The sequence below is a fragment of the Helicoverpa zea genome, chromosome 3 (genome assembly GCF_022581195.2).
Source record: "Helicoverpa zea isolate HzStark_Cry1AcR chromosome 3, ilHelZeax1.1, whole genome shotgun sequence".
Lineage (NCBI taxonomy): Eukaryota > Metazoa > Arthropoda > Insecta > Lepidoptera > Noctuidae > Helicoverpa > Helicoverpa zea.
Genome location: NC_061454.1, coordinates 1,513,452 through 1,535,412, shown reverse-complemented (window position 1 = coordinate 1,535,412; position 21,961 = coordinate 1,513,452). Strand labels below are relative to the sequence as shown.

At 35.6% G+C, this 21,961-nt stretch overlaps 1 protein-coding gene across 5 annotated transcripts in view; it reads left to right on the top strand.

The window, feature by feature from the left end:
• Positions 1–21,961, top strand: part of LOC124646310 (SUN domain-containing ossification factor) — a 73,332-nt gene that overhangs the window by 32,579 nt on the left and 18,792 nt on the right. The window contains exon 1 of one of the 5 annotated variants that reach the window (XM_047186436.1): positions 10,214–10,395. The exons of 1 other annotated variant lie outside the window; for it this stretch is intronic. The gene's annotated coding sequence lies outside the window, so the exon portion shown is untranslated. Of the gene's footprint in view, positions 1–10,213; positions 10,435–10,456; positions 10,478–21,961 lie in introns of those variants that run through there. 3 more of the 5 variants (XM_047186433.1, XM_047186435.1, XM_047186434.1) reach the window with 3 other exon arrangements.

The window sequence follows — 21,961 nt, the reverse complement described above, 5'->3', positions numbered from 1 at the left end:
AATTGTTTCATTGTTCTCTAGTTTTCCTTCAATATATTTTTCTTAAAAGTGACCTTTATGTAACCCTTCCCTTATTTCACTCGGTCTTAGTTTTTAGTCGTTTTCAGGATCGTCGTAAAAAGTTTTTTCCAGTTTATTGACTCTTTATTTTTCTTAGGTTAAAACCCTTTTAATTAATTACTTTTGTAATACTCTAGACTTACTTTAATTATGTGTCGTGACTAAGTCACAATGGCTCAATTTAATCGGTTTTGAACTGGTGACCTGCCACTCCTCAGACGGTTATGCTTCAAACAATATTGTCGTTATACCGCCTAATTCTTTGAAGAGTTGAATCATCATTGTATTCGATTGTAATGAATGCATTCATAAAAGCTTGTAATTACCTACTCCTCTGCAATAGTGCATTAAGTGATATATTTATCTACACGTAGTGCCTTCGTCTTCAATATTCATAATCAGGTTTTTGTTGTGTCCTTACCAAATATTAAAGTAGGTTCAGTCCTGTTATATTCAGCAATATAATCAGACCATTTACTATTACGTTAAAACCAAAAACGGTCTTTAGTGTTCATGATGTACTTGGGTAAGTTGCATTGGTACTTGCCTGACCTGGAATCGAACCCACACTGCCCAAATTCATATTTAACAGGTTGGTTCTTTACCCACTAGGCCACCACGACTTACATTAAATGGTAGTACATTTATACGGCTTCTTACTACTCATATTAAATCGCTACCAAACGGCCAACTAATCTCCTCGCGTTCAGTGCATACGTAAATCTTAATAAGATCAGATTGACACGTGCTGCCGCGGCGTGGCGCGCCCCGTGGCTGCCAGGGTCGTGGTATTCCTCTAGTCATGTAATCTGGCTTAGGGCTGTTCAGGTTATGAAGAATCGGATACGTTATTCAGTAGTATATAAAACTAGCATCAGCTAGCGATTTTATCCTCTCATGGGAACTACTCGCGCGACTTCTTTCTCGAGTAATGCCTATCTAGCACTGAGGGACTATCTAATACTTCTTCTAAATGCGAGTTTTTGGCATTATTTATTGACAATAAGTATTATTTGAATATTTGATTTACAACAATCTTATATATAATATACTAGCTTCCGCCAGCGGCTTCGCCCGCGTGGTGTGTTGATAAAAAGTAGCCTATGTGTTAATCCAGGGTATCACCTATCTACATACCAAATTTCAATCAAATCGGTCCAGCCGTTTTTGCGTGATTGAATAACAAACATACATCCATACATTCTCACAAACTTTCACATTTACGTAAGGCTGCCTTTTAAGTTCTGTCGTTTGGTTCCGCGATTTTTAAAAATATATATATATGCTATTTGAATCTTTTTGAATTTAGAATTCGAAAACAAAAGAATGTTTTTAAATAGGTCGAATAGTTTTATTGTATCGTCCATTCAAAGGTGACAGGTCGGTTGCAAAAATGGAAATGTGTAAGGAAAATTTGAGTGCGATAATTTTCTACAACTTTAAAAGGGGATTGTCGCGACTTCAGTACTAGAAAGAGATTAATTCTGTATTTAGTGATGTAGCACCATTCCTTAGGACCGCAGAACGCTGATATTTAGAATTTCAACCTGGGCACTCTAGCTTCAGTGACAAGCCTCGTGAAGGTCGTCCAAAAACCGCCATGATGCAAGTTTATATCGAGGCTGTGCGGCAGCTAATCCTCGCAGACGGACATGTAGCATATGGTGAAATAGAGGCATCCGTGGGCATTTCAGGGACCACAGTCAAAAATATCCTACACGAAGAACTTGGCGTAAGATAGATGATCTCTCCATGGATACCACATTTTCTTAGCGACGACCAAGAAACAGCCCTAGTAAGTTGGTGACGTCAAACTCTGCAGCGATTCGACCGAGGAGAGTCAAAGCAGGTCTATGATATAGTTAGTGATAACAAGTCCTGGATATACGCTTATGATCCGGATTCTAAGCAGCAGTCAGCTGTCTAGGTCTTCCAAGACGAGCCAAAACCGACCAAAGTCGTACGCTCGCAAAGCACTTAAAAAAAAAATGGTTGTCTCGTTTTTGGCAAAGGGTGATCGTGTCGCCACTATTGTACTAAAATATCGCGACATGGTTACCGCTGACTCGTATACCATTGTTTGTTTGCCAAAAGTCATCACCGAATTTAGAAAAAACTATCCAAGACTTCGAATGATACTGCACCATGACAATGCAAGTTCGCGCACCGCCCGCCAAACACCGATGTTTTTGAGTTCCCAAAATGTTGTAATATTGGATCATCCACCTTACAGCTGTAACTTAAGCACTAATGATTTTAATACATTAACCAAAATTAAGAAAATTCTTCGTGGACTACCTTTCAGCACACCTGAAGAAGCTGTTGACGTATACAAATCGGCCGTTTTGACTACCCCCACTTTGGAATGGAATAAATATTTAAAAACTGATTTGAATGCATGCAAAAGTGCATTAAATATCGCTAAGTATTCTTAAAAAAATAATAAACGGTAATAACCTATTGGATTATCTATACTTATTTCAAACGACACAACTTAAAAGGCAGCCCTCGTATAATGTAAGTGGGATATAAGTAGGATTACAACGTACAATGCTAAAGTCCTAGTACAAAGTCTGTAATGAATTTGAAAAAGTTACATGGCCATTCAATTTACGCACCAATTTTAATGTTCATTAATTTAACGAGGAATAATTTACGAGTATGTATTGACGTCGTAAAACTTTCAGTGGGTTATTAAGATTGAAATCGATATTATAGTGTAGTAAGCTAGTTTATTAGAGAAATCATATTTCCTTTTCTGTGTGAGAAGATATTATAACCCTGAGGATATACAAAAGACTGATGATGACTAGTATACTATAGTAGTTAGCCGTTTGTTAGAACAGAAGTCGAAAAACTGGACCGAAGTTTGCTATTTTTCTTTAACAATACTTAAAATAAAAATATTAACAAAACACTAGTGCCATGCGTGAGGTGTCAAATTGCTAACTTCAGAATAGCAAAGTTTTGTGGCGAGAAGAACTTACACATAATAGATAACCTATTGTCGACTCCGGTTCATAGTTATTAATAGTCACTAATGATACGCTAAGTGCATTTATCTACTAATTATAACGTGAACTAAATACTGTCTGAACTTTAAATGTCAGATCGCAGCGGCTATGGCGGAAATCGGGATCTGTCAATATTATTTTTGGATATTGGTCCTAAGTATCGTAAGTTGTTTTTTTTTTTTCAAAATGATACCACATCATGAAATAAAAAATCATAAAGGGCATTAAATACTTAGTTGTTATTGCGTAGTTGATATTATTCCTTTTCAACTGGTATGAAAATAACAATATTTTACAATAAAGGAAAGGATGAAGGAAGCATATAAATTAGAAAAATGTTGTGGATTGAATCAAGCAAATAAATAAAATTAATTGGAAATATATCTATTTAGGTACTTACCTACTGAAAAAGTTTTTACGATGATTACAAAAGTTCAAAACAAAACATTTTACTTTCCTACGCTCAAAATCCCTGGAATATGCAAAAGTACAATCGGGTGCAGCGGCCGGCTCCGGTAACCCAGTTAACCCGTGAACTGTATACGGGACGCGGACGTTGACTCGTTTATGTAAATGGCACTTTGTGAGCGACTGTACTAATAGAAATATGTGCACAGGCACAGCGTGGCAAAAAGAATATTGCATCCATTATTGAAGAAGGATTTCTCTAAAAGGTTGCCTAGATCTACTGTTCACTTCATCATATGAACCAATAGCCAATCAAAAAACCAAGGAACGTCAACCATCTCGGTAAAGGGCAGCCCGCATCCATCCACTGCCCGCCATCTTGAAATTGTCAGCCCACCGAACAGCAGGACTGTTCACTTATCATTTTTCAACTCATAAACTAATTTCTAATTTTACGAAATGATGGCAAGGTACACAGAAAGTGCGTGCTCTGAAAACGCCCTGAAATGCGACTAGGAAATTCATGCAACATTACACACTGCAACGGTCCATTAGCCATTAAGTTGTAAGGACATAATTCATAGCATTCTGTTTCTCATATGAATATTTAACACCCAAAACAAAGCTTACAGTAATGTTACAGTATCTCCATAAGAAATAAGTATTATGTGAGGTCAGAAGTACATATGATGTTAGGACCAAATACCAGGTTCCCACACGAGGGTCTAGATGCAGACGATGATAAGATGTATGCTTGTAATCTAGCTTACATCGAGGATTAGCAAACACTAGTCGCATTTGTAACCGAACAAACTGATCTTACTGTCCATGGTTTCAAGAAAGTAAGAAACATATACTATGCAAGAAAATGTTGCACCAGCTGTAGAAATAAACCAATTTAATTACTATCTACCTGAACTATTAATGTCTCCGTAAACTAGATAATCCTCAGATAGACAAGACAGTTTGGCGGCAATAGATGCATGCCACTTAGGACCAAAAACTGGGCGTGGCGCAAAAGTCTATACTCTCTGAGTGAACGTAGGCTCGATACTAAACACATGTACAGCCAGATTAAGGCGTGGGTTAGGTCACGTTTTCCTTCACCGTTTGATGTAGTTTATTTATTTATAGTCAGCCTAGTTTCGTGAATTATGTCTGTTTCTCTAGATTTTCCCCTTTATGAGGCAGGGAGGTACTAAATCAGAATACCAAGTAAGTGTACATAGCTGGAAGCTATTACTTCTTGTAGGTTACAAATTGAGTTAGTTAGCTTGAGTCCTTCTACTACTGTTATAGTAATGATTTGTTAGGAATATAAATCATGTGATTGTAGGCTTGCTGCGCTAGATGAGTGTATTTAACCCTCATTTTCATATTCTCCATCCTATGAGGCTTAAGAGGTTAAGAGACGAAATATCGCCAGCATAAACAAGTGAAGATATGTCAATGCAGACAAAGTTTTATTCGATCCTGCCCATGTATATAATTACGGAGCATCCATCCATGTGCATTTTGTACAAATATTTGTACAAAATGTTTCGCGTACTTTCGCGCGGAACTTTGCACCAAGTGCTCCAAACATTGGCTTTCCAACTTTCTTCGCTTTGATGTGCGCGAGTATCCGACTCGCATATTTCAAATGCACCCAATGATATGCCTACGCATTCGTGAGATTGTGCATTTGCATATAATAAGTCTCTTGATCGCCTATAATGTTCTGGAGTAGATAATGTTGTGTATAATAAATCATAAGACTTTTCATTCAAATGGATCAAGGAATATATTCGGTTGATAAATTTTGTAATATAAAAAATCCAGTCACATTTAAGCCAAATATAAATAAAAAGTAACGAGTATGTCAACGACCCAGTAGGTACCTAAACGATTCGAGAATTCTGGAAAAAACTCGAAACATATTTTTTGTCTGCTACTGTATAAGATTATAAATTAAATAAATACGTGCCACGATCACTTGTGCTCGCCCCAGGGGTCAGGATTTTGACCGCATACTTACGTAAACCATTGTCTCCACGTAATTAATTCTAAATAGGCTCCATATAAAGATATTCACGTCTTAGAAAGCAGTACATGATTCATAATTAAGTTCATCTGGTTTTACGTGGGTTTAGTGGGAATTGCTTTGTTCCGTTTGACTTTGAGAACTTAATTCTTGGCTTAGTGTAACTTCATTTTGAATTCTAAGTGGTTGCAGAGGATTAGGGTCGAATATGAGCCCTAAACAGACTTGTATGCGAATCGATCCTTAAGTACAGAAATAAGGACGAATTGAAACTTTATGAGACTTGACCAGGTTATTATATAGTTTCTGTTTTACTACACGAGATATGAAATCTTTAGATAACCTCTACCCTTTTTACTGCAGTAGAACTATCAATACAGTTAAACTGCTATTTGAACTTAACGTCTTTCTATAAATCGGACTCTGTTAAACTGTCTTTATAAAGTCGTACGCAGCAACAGTAATCCTGTTAGCTTTTACTATACACTAGAATATATAACTTTACCTTTTATTGCTTTGAATCAATAAACTTGATATTTACTACCGTTCCCCACATCCAATTCTAAAGTATTTAATTCTTGTTTGCTCTTTGACATGTGACGATTTATTTCTGCTATTAAGAGTGAAAGTCTGGACAACATGGTTTAACAGAATCATGATCTTATTTTACCTCTAGTCTGTATTACATTACATCGTGATACAAATTAAATTGCCATGCAAAAATACTGTAATGATCATTCACATTAATCAACGTGTCTCTGTCTACTACTTTTAATTCTTCATTGACATCTATAACGCTATCTAGAAATGAAATACCATTGTTCTTTGAATAATGAAGAGTGAAAGTCCAAGTTTTAACACCACATAACTCCGTAGGAACAAATCTGTACACATCTCCCATCTGCTAGATAGTTTAATTCCCCTTTTACGTCTTGATTATCAGGCGCGTGAGTCACGATTGGTGCCTCTGACCTCCGACCAGTGACGTAACAGTGGGAAATGTATGAACTGTTATGAAGTTATTGTTTTAGTGCAATATTGTTATGTGTTTCTGTTACTGCATAAACTACGGAGTTCTATCTTTGAGGTTCGTTCATCAAACCTTCACCATCTTATTAATAAACATGGTGTCAATCCAATTTATCAAAATAAGTTACGTTCCGCACAAGGTTCCGAAAGGGTATTGGGGTACCCGGGCGGGTAACTGGGTTGAGGAGGTCAGTCGCTCCTTGTAAAACACTAGTACTCAGCTGCATCCAGCATAGGCATGAAGCCGACCCCAACACAATTCGGAAAGGCTCGGAAAATGATAATGTACGGTTATTTCTTTCTTATACCAGGTGTAACTTAATCCGTGAAAATACTGTTAGATATCAATTCCAGATGCCTTGTTAATTTTATTAACTTCATCTCTAGTAGTAACTCCCAACTCCCAAGGAGCCTAAAAATAACCTAGTTGTCATTTAAAAATAACACCAACCTTCAGTATTTGCGTTTACGAGACGCGCCGCGCCCACTGACGACAAAATCATCGGTTTGGACGAAATCGTCTGCTTGACGTATAAATACGTCATTGACGTCACTGTTCACTGTTGCTATGTAGTTATCATGTAGTAGAACAATACTACTTCTAGTAAAGTTAATGATTTGTTGGCGAGGGTTTCTGAAACTTGAGGAGAGCCTTAACGCTGCGAAAATTCACTGCAGTGTGCAAATCTTGCTCATTGTATTCCTAAATCTGCATAAGATTTTAAGTTTTTGACGCTAAGTTTAAAATAAGTTACGGTACCAATCCTTTACTTGTAGGTAATACACAAGCCTTTAACTTTAGATCCGCTCTAAACATTCCTAAGCAAACAGTATCTCTAGACTTCGTATAATTTAGAAATACATTAACATGTCTGATGCAATCCAAATATAGCGTGGCGCATGTGTTGTGTCCTCAGCTTTAAATTAAACAACAGCTTCAATAGTAATTACTTCAATGAATAGAGTCATTAATCAAGCAAATAGCACTAGCACAGAACAGTCTGCATTTGAAACTATTTACTTACAGAATAACGTCATGAATGAGGATGTTTTCAGATTTATTTCATTGGGTATGTTTTTCGAAGTTTTGTATCTGTAAGGAAAATGTGACAAAAAATATGACGTGAATGATATTTTCATATTCAAGGTCATTGTTGTCCTCATATTGGCCGTTCAAATCTGGAATTTTGAGGACGATTATCAGTTTTGTCTAGGATGTCTGTCTGATATTCTAAAACTTTTACTTTTAATATGATTTCACAATATACAGCATTGTCATGAACCGTTCTTCGGGTACACAATTTCTTATTGTTCTTTATAATTGTCGCCCTATTGTTAATTAGTAATAAAATCTCGGTATTTACCGTCGTCAATCTGGCGTTTCCTTAATAATATTGTTTGGTAATATCCTGTTAGATTTAATTTATGTGGTCTGTGCTGGGACAATGCATGAATAGAACAAACTCTCATTGTGATGTTGGAAGCCGCTTGCAAATGCAGCTACTACATAATTTGTAAATGGGATTAATTTGTTCATAGTTGTTAGCTTTGTAATGTAGTTGTCATTGTTGGTATTAACTTTCAATTTGTCTTGAATGTTTGATGTGTTTTCATTATGAAACTTACTGGTTTTATTTTTTGTATTTGAGACAGATCTGTAACTTTAATAAGTCTTGTATTAACCAAGGCCATTCGTGGGCTATTTTTTGTCAAAGAAATGGTTTTTTTCCTTGAAGTACCTAAGAGCGCAAATAAAGTTAATGACTTGATTCCCTTTCATTGTGTTAGAAGTAATAATTCACTAATTATTCCGACTCTTCATTAGTTAATAACCATAAGTCTTCCACGAAATAATTTGCCGTCCCCAGTACGACAGTTAGCTAATTACAGAGGTGTTAATCCTCATTTAGACTAACATACGAGTTTTTATCACGCTATATTATCATCAGCATTGTTCACGTCATGTACAATATTAGAGAACCGTTAAAAACCAAACAACATCAGTTTTGCATTAATTTTCGTGTTCCAGTATGTAAATGTATACATGCAAGCTTTTAACCTAAATTATGAGATGTTATGTCCAATAACATTGTTGTTGACCGTTAAAAGGATTAAAGTGGGACAAAGCATAATTTTGCTTTTTGTTGTAGAAATATTATTTTTTCATGTAGCTAGTCCCAAAATTTTAGGTACCACAAAAATTTATACAAAAATGTGTTAAACTCCTACCTGACCCTATCCAGTACGTCGGACCTCAGATTAGCCAGGTAACTCCGAAGATACATCCAGAAAAATCCACCTTCATCCTAGAATTCCAAGAACGGTTGTGTAACAGCGGGATCACAAAGACCCTTCCGGCACTCAAAACGGCACACAAAACAGCTGGTCTGACATAATGAGGACATGGCCTTTGAGCGCAAAACTGCATCCACTGCAGCAATGACATAACACATGTCACCGAACTATATTTATCTCAATAACAACAGTTTGTATATTGATAACCACGAGTTAATAGACTAAACATATAAATTGTCCTAAGAGAAGGTTCATATCTCTCGGAACGTGTGTCGCGTATAATCTGTCGCACGCCAATGCAGACAAATATACGATAAAACGTTCAATCATTCACACCTAACCGATGATGCGTTAGTGCGTCGATCATACATTTACGATACGCTCGACGCATTTTCCGTCAGATATGAACCTTCCCTAAAGTCTTTTCTCAACTACGATGGGGGTTAGTTTCCAGCCGAAATCAGCTGAGTACCAGTGTTTTACATCGAGGGTCTGCTTAACCCCCCATAACGTAGACTGGATGACAGACTTTCTGGCTGGCCAAAACGATTGCCAAAGATGTACAAATTGTCTTTTCCTCACCAAGGAGTCTTAATACATCTTCCATATCAGCCAGTGACATCATCGAGGTAGTTGTAACAGATCACAAGGTTTATCCGGAAATAAATTACTTCTCCCATGTCCAACAAGACCCAATAAACTATCGGCTGCCCACCACTCCATCTTTAAACTCGTTGCGTTCGCCGTAAGTAGTTTCTAACGGGAACCGATTATTTGTAACCTCGGTATTCCTGTTTGGATTGAAGAAAGTAATGGCGTACAAAGATTTTGGTGCTGCAAAATTTTGATCTGCAAAATCTGCAGCGCTTATGTTAAGTTTCAATCGAAAAATCGTTTCGTCTCATGTTTTACTTGAATTTTTACTTAAATAAAAGCTTGTTAAAAATGTCTTTATTTTCTGTAGTTCGATTTAATTTAATTGAGAACAGAAGTGCAGCTAGCTAGAACAATTAGAATGTATGGGATATCTTCAGCGGTGTAACAGATGTGCAAAGATTTTAATTGGCCATTTAACTTTTGTTAATTTATAGCGACTTTTACAAGTTACAGCTGATTGTCATTTATAGGCGCGTAAAACCAAACTGATTACAAGTCACTATCGGTCAAAAAGCTAAAGACCTACGTGTCAGTTTCCTGGCAGACTGCGAATTTCTCGTGTCCAACCTGTTTGCACGTTGTAGCGAAAAAATATTAGATCCTCCAAAAGAATAGTGAACTCTAAATTCTAATGAATCAAGGTCCATTTTCTATTGATAGGATTAGTCGTTCGAAAACCAATTTCGCTCTCAACAGTCTGCGCAGTACTCAGTAATAATTCAGTAAGGCGCGTGACTGCGCGTAAGACAGACGTGTGCTGTACGTTCGGACGGAAAATACACTATATTATCCGACGCGATCGTGAATTTTGCGAAGTTTAAATTTCGTCTAAAGAAAGCGTGTTTGAGCTTTCTATTTTATTCGCATCATTTAGTGTTAGTGCTTGGAATATCTTTAATTTGGATTGTGGTATATCTTCAGTAACGTGAGTTTTTTCCCGTGGATAGGGTAAATCCCTTTACGTGTTTGCAAAACATTGACTGTTGTTCACGTAGGGTGTTTTTAATTATTCTATATTTTATAAACCTACCTATGAAAGTACTTTTCCTATTTATTTTGTATGATAGGAACCGCTCGTGACAGTTATCAATATAACTTATGCAAATAATACGTATCGTCCCAGTGCGAATTTTCTTTAATTGTTTTTCCAATTAGGTCCATTGCCTTCATGTTCTAGTTTCAGAGCAAATATATTTCCTAATGGATAACAATGCATTACAGCTATAGTAATAGAAACAATATTTTTTATTGATCTTTGTACATTTTGACCTTCATAAATGATTATTATGGTTTCCTCATTAATTTTATTAGTTTCAAACTCAGACTTACCTCGTCTACTTACATTATTAAATTAAGGTTTGACGTATTCAAAATACTAAGCTTATTTAACTTTCTTGTATTTATTTACCCAAAAGTCGATACTGCAGTATTTACTACTTTTATGTTTATTTACTTTTTTCAAACCTTGCTTTTACTGTCTGGTTATTCGACTGCAGTGTAAATGTTTATATATTGTTCTTGTTAAAATAACATATATTTCAATGGCTTCGTGCGGACCTTGCCTTTATGAGCTATTAAAATAACATTTGATAATACTGTGAGATTTAGCTTGATTTATCATTGATTTGGAAATCAGGAACAAATACAAGTGTACTGGTTTTTATCTGCTTCTGTATGGTTATGAAATAAAAATTAGCATGTTATTTAGACCATATTGGCTGGCTGAATTGGAAACTGGCCTAGAAAATTTGGTTATACATCATGCAAGCTTCGATAGAGATTTTTTGTTAGAGCACAGAACTCACACATTTCACATTGTTCATTAACGCTGAAAAAGGTGAATTTGCCAACCGATATTATTGAAATCATTATGATAGGTGCAGGTATCTTCTTGATTATTGATTATCTAATTATGTAGGAAAATTTGCTACATTTCCATTAACAATACAGTTGTAAAATTAGAGGCATTTACTAGTATTATGTAAGCTTAACATATTTTGTGAAATGCAGTTTAAAAGACATCTCAAAAATTTCCGTTATTGCACTTTTTATCTTTAATACCTACTTAGGTATTATTATAACGAAAGTATTTCTAATATCACCACGTTCTGTATTCTGATTGGTGATAGCAATGTATTGTTATCAAAAGGCATGCCGTGCAAGCTACATAATATCTATCTATAATTCATAATTAGCTCCTATTGATGACATCTATGATAATATGGAATTACGAATCAACGTGTTTTCCTGTTTTGTTGATAACTTTTCCGAGTATATCAAATTATTAATTTAATTTCTAGGTAATTTTACTTTAATCTATGTATTTTATTGGGTTGACCTGTATGTGTAGTAGCTATGTAATGGAATCTAAGGTAGCTTATTAAACCATCTCTCAAGGATCGTATCGTCACGAAAATTGGTAGCTGATGTAGTTCAGATGACATTACAGTAATATGGTACTTGAACTTATGTGATGATGGGGCCGGAAGATAGAACTGGAACTTCAAGATGACCATATCATAGCTGTGTTTGGACTTGTTAGAAAAGTCTTGTAGTGATTTTTGCGTGCAAATATAAAATCGTATTTTCTCTACAATTTTAGCTTATAATATTTTCATGTGCCCTCCATTTAACCCTTTCGGCGCCAATATCAAATTGTCTAACACTGTCTACTCCAGACAACGTTATTTTACTAAGATTACATAATGTACTTGTGATGTAAATAACGCTCTTAGGCGTCACTTCGGTTCAAAGGGTTAGACTTGACGATAGGATTATGTAAGTGTAACAAAATTTTACTCATTTTGGTCCTTTGAAACAAGCAACTGACAGCGCAGATAATGGTTTTTACAGTCTTATGGGTATAGATTCATTGTTTGTCAATCAGGTGATTAAGTAAGATACAATAATAAAGAATAGTAGAGAGAATAGAATGCTAGAACGAGTTGCTGTTATCCAAATATAAAACCTGTCGTACTTGAGAGTGAAGAATCTAATATTATAATACTGAAGAGTTATTGTTTGTTTGTTTAAACCTAAATACTTTATATTCGAGTGCTGGAAATAGTTCCTACGGCACGCGGGTAAAACCCCTGGCGGAAAGTTAGCCTCGCTAATCAAGAACTGTTTGGTTCAGTATTTCCAAAATAATCCGGAAATGTTTATTCGATTGAATTTCTACTGATGTCATGCAGTAATCAGGAACTCGAGATATCAACAGGAGTGTTTTAACGTATCATATCAAAACACCGCAATTAAAGCGCAGCGCATAGCTTTGACTCATTATTATTTTATAAATATCCACCGTTTATCTCACTTCGCAGAAACTGATGGTCACACCTTTATGTAATGGCATTCTGTAATAATATCTATACGTACCTACTTAGCAATAGTACATGAGATGTTAACTACTTTCTTCGGAGAACAGGGGTTACACAATATTTTATATACAAGGATTTTGATCAGATATTATTTTTGTTACCTAGATTAATTTATAAAGTGCCTTAAGGTTAAAAACTACAGGACCAATTTGATAAAAAACAATCGCTGTTGGGAAGCTACACTATTCCCGGGAGACAGGCTATATTTTATCCAGGCACGGGAAATAGCTTCCACGCAGGCGAAACCTTGGGAAAAAGCTAGTGAATGGATTAAAACTTGAAAATTATCTGCAATGCACTATAAATACTACAAATATAAATGGCAAAGTTTGGAATATCGCCCACAAGCTTCGCAATAAGCCACTACCATCAATGGATGCCCTCGTTATTATGTTCAATATGCTGAAAGCATAAAATTATGACATTCGTTTTCAAGGGAATTCTCTCGTTCTTATACTCTTTACATTATTGAATTGTTTGATGAAGTATCCGTTTGAGCCCTCATACAATTTTCTGCCGTACTTAAGTGTAAAAGTTGCATCGTTGCACGTAATTTGCAGTTATCATGCAAATTACCTGATGTCTTTTTTACATAATTCAATTTATCATCACCTGGTCTCTAATTAAATTTACTTAAAGAACTTGCTCTCTTTGTAATTGGTGAAGTGCCTTGCATAATAATCTTCGAACAGGATTCAAGGCGACTGGCAATCTAATCCGTCTCAAATGGCAACAAGAACTAGTTTGGACTGATTGCTCTGATACCAGAGTGACAGTGAAGTGATTAATACTGTTGTAATGATCAATGATCGCAGCTTATATGGACAGTGTCAAGTACGCTCCTTTTTAAAAGAAAAATGTCCAAACACATATAAATATGTTGGTTAAAATGTAAAAAAAACGTTGAGTGTACACCATAATTTGATGTGGATCCACACAGCGAAATGAAGAGACTCGTGCAGATTTTCACACCAGTTTAGTCAAAGGCTGAGAGTGCACAGGTCAAAAAACTCTTGACCTAGTAGCAGAATCTCGCCACGTAAAAGATTAAAGAGCTAACAGAGCCCTAATGAGCGCAGAAAGTTAATTTGAGCTAGCAAACCTGCTGAATTAAAGGCACTTGTGAATTATCGCACCTACATTTTCACCCATCACGTAGACCAACGGTTTAGCCGACCAATCCTCAGAGCGATACCGCCTGAAGTTTTGTTCACCCCTTAAGGCAAAATAGATTGACAATCATACAATACTCGAAATAGTTGTAGAAGGCGCGAAAGCCACCTAATTGACGTTTCACGGGCACTGTAAATCTGTATTTTCTCCTTGAAATAGAAAACTTGTTCGGTCGGCCCCATGGCACGATTTACATAGCTTGCGCCCACCGCGGACTCGCAGCCGCTGGTGGGTGTTGGACATAGCTTAGTAATTATTGTTAGAGAAATCTATGTAGCACCAGATTATTGGTATTGTATGGTAAACATGAATGCGTGCCTGATTGAGTTGCCCGTTCCGTGTTCCCGAAACCGTTTATTCTGATATTTCCATTGCTACTCTAGCCAGATGTCTAGGATTAGTATAATCCACAGGACTTGCATTACCAGTAATCCTGTCTTATCTTTCTTAAGTTAGAATGAACCTGTCCAATCAATTTCATCATTAGCATTACTTATGTCCCTCACCTTTTCGTGATTATATATGCACTCCAGCGGGGCATTGGCAATGCTTTCTACCGGTATTGTTTGTGTTCTTTCGTCATTGTGTATACAAAGACTGACATATTGTTTTTTCATTTGAACACAAGTAACAAATGCATGCAATCGTTTTTCAGGTTGTTTACGCTAGAATACTTTGCATGTTAAACAACTTATTAGTCTGCGGGTTAACATGCGTTAAACATCCTGAGTGTTGGGGCATAGTGCTTGAAATAACTTAAATAAAGGTTTATCAATGAAAATGAATATAGAACTAAGCCACTCAAATGGATGATAGTTTGTAGAGTCAAAGAGTCAATCATATACGTGACAATAATGTTGTGTCAAAACAATAAAATATTGACGCAAGAACACATATTGAAACATCGAGTAAATGCCGTAAAATTAAGTTATTTCCTTTCACTATTACTTTACGTGTGTGTAATGTCGATCTTCAAATAATTTATAGCTATTCTGATTGACAATATCCTGAGGATGTTCTTAAACACGTGTCAATCGTCTAGCTTTTACTTTTATGTAATGTCTATGTTATTAATCATGTGGAACTCTTATTTCTTCTTAACAGGTTGGATTAAGGTCAAGTTCAGACTGTATTGGACTTGTGCCAACGATCATAGCTTAATCTAGAGTCTAGATTAATATTGCAGCTTTAGGCTTTTGTTTGTCATTTTTCGTCTGCAGTGTTATATCATTGTCTAAATGTTTTATTGTTTACTTGTTCTCCTGTTTTAAATTCTTTGATATTTTCGTTATCTTCTGTCTCGTGTTATTTAAGTGTAGTATGGAAAAACGTGATTTTCTTTCCATAAGCAATAGTAACCATGCCAGTCTTTTGAACTGAAATCATCGCTGTAACAAAACGTGCTTACTGATAACAACCCATTCTTATGTCAAGGAAATCTTACGTGATAAATTACAATTATTGCAGAACCGCAAAGAATCTGCTAATAATATTTCCATATTACCTCAAGAAAATACGAAGATAATTCCAAACGGTATTTTGCATGAAATTATTCTAGAGTTGATATGCATAATTAATTAGAACTAAAACTAGCCATATACTAGCCTCCAATTAATCAAATCGACGATTTAAGAACTGAAAATGATGAAATGTTCGGTTATTGTTGTAAATAAATTGTGCAATCCACCGTAAAACTTACCAGTCGCTTTACCAACGGACCACTTAACAGTTAGCCTGACATGAAAACTGCAGCATAACACAGCACGCTACGCTGAAGTTAAAACAGTACATTTAGCTTATCTTCAGTGCAACTTGTTATAGTAGAAGCGTGCTCAATTGATTATGACACACCTCTCGCTTCGATAACACTCTTCGATAAAGTTTCATCAGGTGCCAACACCTTTTGGGATATTATGTTGGTAGTTTTATTAAGATATTTTAGAGCATTAATGTAAGTGGTTTTTGAAAAACTTAATACATATTACATTATTTCCAAGGTTACTGTCTTTGGGGTTTTGAGCGCTAATGGGTCTTCCATTTCCATCCTAATCTTAGTGATCATATTTCTTAAATGTGAAGACTTTTCTGCTTAAGTTAGTTCTTTTGGGACTGTTTTTGTCTGGTGGTTTTTTTCTACTTTTATTTTATTAATGGCCTTATGCATATCTCCGTTTAAATTGGCACACAGCAGCGTTTTGTGGATGGAGGGCTTAGTTGAATTGCCATTAAAATATGTAGTGATCCATTGCGGTAAAATACACTTAATATTGCGGATTTTTTTTTGGCATCCTATCAATTTATGTAAAATCAATACAGCAAAATATTTTAGACATTCTATCACGAATACAGTTAATTCTTGAGTGAAATAAAAAATGCATATCATGAATACCAAAAACAGCTGGGCTCAGATTTGTTGACTCATTCAAAGTGGGCGTTAGCTGAATATTAAAGTGACGTCACACAGCCAGTTCTTATGAATATACGGAAAGCCAGACCTTATGACATAAACTTATCTGTTCCTATTGTTCTTTCACCGCTCTCGATATTTCGTGGTCAATAACAAAATAATCACAACAGCTATCTGTGGAGATCAAAGGGGGAGGCCTATGTTCAGCAGTGGACGTCCTATGGCTGAGATGATGATGATGAACAAAACAATAGATCTTTTTCGAAATCTATAAATTATGCAGCACTATATTTTTGTCCAAGATCAAAATCTCAAAAAATATTACTTAAACCCATTACAATGTTAAACAAATTACATGTTACGTCATAATAGACCGAAATGATTGCCTTGACTTTTTATCTAAAACTTAATAGAGAGTGAAAGTCTAGATACAATGAGTAAGATTACTTTCGATGAATAAAGTTCTTTGGGTGCCGCACGGTGGATCGAAAATCGGCTGTAGAAGACATAGGATCTCGATGTCTTAAATGTTTTTTTTTGCTGGAAATTACTTCTGCCGATCATTACTGTTCTATAAAATGTCATATGAAGTAATTGTGTGCACAAATGGAAGAGTTATAATTTTTATAAGAAAAAAATGTATGGAGCTGACATGAAAAATGAGGATATCTCTGGAATCGCAAGGTTGGCCGTTATATCCTTGCACTCTGTTATAGTACTATTTATTTATGAATTTTTGACATACTTCATATCGCGGCATCACTTGCGATTTTTTTTTTTAAATCGTCAAAATAAAAAATAAAAAATGTTTATGATATGTTCATTTTAATGCTTAAATATGGCTATACCAAGTGTAACTTACAATATTTTTTATGCTTATTTGAAATGACATGGTAATTATGACTTACATAATAATGTAATCTTGACTAATACCTCAAGTCCACATTAACTAATGATTAATAAAACTTAATACCTATATACCTGTTAAAAGGATACGTGCCATAATGAGGGTAATTAGATAAACGTGATCATTACTCAATTACAATAAATGGTAAACTATTGTATGATTAAAAATAAAAGTAAATTATATAAAAAAAATGAACTTAACCTACCCTAACATAAACAATAAAAGTTAACTTATTTTATAATTCGTCACCATCAGAATCCACTTCAGAATCAGGCTCTACAATAGATATAACTTCTAAGAACTCTGTCGGAGCTTCCTGATCCTGAAGTTTCAATAGTTCTACTGTTTCCTTAAAGTATGTCTGCCGCTTGTGGGCATCTAATTTTGGTCTTGTGAAAGAAATTAGAGGATCAGAAGAGATGACAAGCATATTGAGGATATCCTCGTTTGATGCTTGTCGACTCTTTTTCCTCGAATGGTGTTCTCTGAACCTCCTAAAGTCTTTGTTTCGGGCCTCTGAAGCTTCTTCCGAAAGACTTCCAATTGGTACAATAGCATTTTCTGCAATTATGTCCCCTCCGTGAATCAACAATTTGTGGACGGTTGATGACATATAGTACCAATCATACAGTTCCACGTATTTTTCAGCGGTTGTTCCAGCGTATTCTTTAAATTTCGGCACGTCTATAATCTCTCCAGATGTGATAGCTTGCAGAATCACAGAAAATCTGCGTATTAGGTCTTCATCTAATCCAGTGATCGCTGCAGTTTTATCAGGAAATTCAAAAAACCGCCTTGCTGTGTTCCCGTCATTAGTTGTGCCTGATCCTTGCTTAACGATGTCAATCAAAAGGTTGAGATCATCTTTGAATCGATCTTGAATGAGTTTTTTTCGTGAATGCAATAACTCTTGATGACCTTCTCCTCTTGCAGACCACTTTTTGAAGTCGAGACGATACGCTATGTGTAAAAGACATTCCATCACATTAATGCGGGCATGAAGTGTTGATAATCCGAACTCATACACACCAGAAGAAATGGTTTTTGACGCAATGACATCTAACTTATTCATTTCTGTAGGCTTAGCCAAACACAGGTAGCAGGCCGCATTTGACTTAGCTTCAGACAGATATGTACAAATTTTGCCGTCAATCATCGTCATCATTAATTTGTGACTAATTTCATGTCCTTGACATTTTGAGGGAACGAGAGCTTCAATTTTGTTATCCATTGCAGTTTTTTCATTTATGACAACGTCTTTGGTTTCTTTCACAAAACTAAACTGGACTGGACGGCAATACATAGGTGAGCAGGGTTTTGGATTCACCCATACGGTATCACCGTCAGCTGTCAACTTTAATGGAACCAAAGACGTCATAAATATGCTGGAATCATCTTGACCACTCTCTATGTTTTGCTTATATCTACTTTGGTTAGATGCACCGTCAAATCCCCACTTTGATATTAATATCAATTGTTTATTTTGTATCGCATCAGGACTACGAATAGTTTCAAAAATTCTGTTCACTGTTAAATCTAGTAACGCTTGTAGTGCAATCTTAGCAGATGAATCCGTTACAGTCACAAATGCCTTCGGAGGGTAGCACTGTAGCTTAGCTTTTTGCACTTTATAGTAAGAAGGATATATCTCCTTTGAACCTTCTCGAATAGTCGTTTCCCTTAATGTGATATATTGCCATTTCGATAGTTTTAATGAAAGTAGCAAACCCAGTGCTTTTTCTGGTGAAAATATTGTTGAAGGAGCTGGTTTGTTCAACATTTCCTTTATTTTTACTGCTGCTTCTGGATTTTGGAGCATATGTTCAATAACAGATGCAATATCCTCACGACCATCTCCTTTCAAAAGTGCTGCAGCTGAATAAGCTACTTCATTAGGGTCATCGCCTTTATATTCATCAGATCGTCTCTTTTTCTGCTTGTTACTTAGATCTTCAAACGGCTTTCTAGATCTTTTTGTCATCGTTGAAGTTGATTTCATTGTTGAAGTTGATGGTACAGGTTCAGTAGAAATATTTTCACTTGTTGATTCTTTAATGAGCAAATTGGTTTGCACGCAGTTTGGCCAGTCAATATTTGCCTCAAGCCAATTACTGTAATCACGTCTAAAAACTTCACTATTTCTGTGGGATCGTAACCATCTCTTTTGAACTGCCCGTGTAAATCTTCGACAAAATCCTTTCACGGTAACACTGTCTTCGTCTGAAAGGCTAGAGCCCAGTCGAATAACAAGTGTGTTGAACAATATTTCGTGATCGAAAGACAAAGCATCCTGATTTCTCAGAATAACAAACAAATCCAAATTTGTAATAATGCTTTCCATTATTCACGGTAACTGAGTAAAAAGACACGGTAGGATAGATGTTAGTATAGAAATGCTCTAAATGAACTGAAGTTGTGAATCCAATGTTTGACTATTTATTGTTATTGACTAATGATGGTATCACATTTATCTAATTACTTTCATTAAGCTAATCCTGCACTTATTGCTAAATTAGCGAGTACCCCAAATTATTCTGGTACGTATCCTTTTAACTAGGTATTAAGTTTTATTAATCATTAGCTAATGTGGACTTGAGGCATTAGACAAGATACATATTACGTAATTCATAATTACCATATAATTTCAAATGAAAATCACAAAGTAGGTAATACGACTTTGTGATTTCTTAGAATATTTTGGTCTAAGCATAAAAAATATTGTAATTTACACTTGGTATAGCCATATTTAAGCATTAAAATGAACATATCATAAACATTTTTTATTTTTAATTTTGACGATTTAAAAAAAAAATCGCAAGTGATGCCGCAATATGAAGTATGTCAAAAAATCACAAATAAATAGTACTATAACAGAGTGCAAGGATATAACGGCCAACCTTGCGATTCCAGAGATATCCTCATTTATGGGCCAGGCCACAACAGTGCGTTGCGGCGTCGCATCGCAAAAACAACATTGCACAGCTATGCGATTAATATGATATGCGTCGTTGATTTTTGCGATGCGACGCCGCAACGCACTGTTGTGGCCTGGCCCTTTCATGTCAGCTCCATACATTTTTTTCTTATAAAAATTATAACTCTTCCGTTTGTGCACACAATTACTTCATATGACATTTTATAGAACAGTAATGATCGGCAGAAGTCATTTCCAGCAAAAAAAAAAAAACATTTAAGACATCGAGATCCTATGTCTTCTAGAGCCGATTTTCGATCCACCGTGTGCCGTCGGCTTAAGACGTGTAGTTTTTTAACTTACAAAAGATAAGAAGTGCTTTCCTTGAGAATTTCTACCTTTTGACGCTCTCAAGATTCTGAACAATGCATATGAGATTGCAAATTGCGTAAATTCTTGTGTAGCTTCAGAGAAAATACATTTTGATTACGTTATGCGTGATAAAGTCTTGCTTGGTGAGCCAGACTGAACAGTAGCGATTAGCCCTGACCTTTCCAAAATTATTGAATACCTAGGCTTTAATGTCAGCTGTCTGGCACTAAATTCAGGTAATCAATAACTTGGTACATAAATAGTACCTTGGGAACTTCTCCCGCAGCAAAACTCCTAAATCTTGTAGAATCTCTCTTCTCCAATCGCAACACGACTAAATTTATAAGATCTTTGAAGGGCCCTTACACAAGTTCATCCAATGATTCTGAGATAGAAGGCTCTTACAAAAAGTTTAATACGAGTATAGTAAGTTCAACTCAGTCTTGCGCGCGGCCTTATGTGTGGGTAACCCTTGTACATACACAGTGACTTTGTGTGCGTGACAAGAGGTACAGTCGGGTACAAATACAGTTATTTAGGGGTTACGGCTGTTTAAAGAAAAACAGTTATTACGTAATTTAATGTTTATTTATTTATAATGATTCTGAATCGCTACTTGAAAAATCAAATGATGAATTTTCGGATTCGCTACTCTCACCGAGGTAAATTATAAATTTTGACTCCATGTCAAAATGTCTATAGTATTTTTCTTTTTTCTTTTGTACATGTCGACAAGTATTACCCAACATCCCTTCATCAATATGACTTAAACGTTCATTTATGAGTTTCATTATTTCCGTCTTATTTTGGTCGACATTATGCGAAGCAATATTATTTTTTAAAATTCCCCACACATTTTGTTTACATTATTATACTAGATTATACGTCTTTTTACATTCTTAGTCCACATTTTTATTTATTGTCCGCGTACCCCGAGATCTAGAAAATATGTAAGGAGTATTTAATTCATCTTAGATTTTTCAGCTCATTTATTTCTTAGATACTGTCAACGTCAATTTGAAAAAACTTATGAGAAAATAATGAAAAACTGTAAAATGTAATAATAAAAAGCTTTGAATGTTGTTTCATTTTTTGAAACGCTACCTGACTCCTTAAACATTTTCTCCGTGAAGAACTAGACATTTTCGTAAACGACTGTACCCATAACAAAAAGCGATAAGAACACGTCATGCTCGGACGACGTCACTGTCACACGAATGAAAGTTGTATATTTACAAGCCGACGCACACATAGGGCCGCGCGCAAATCTGAGTTGAACTATCTATACCACAACCAATTTGTGCTAACAAAGTCATAAAACT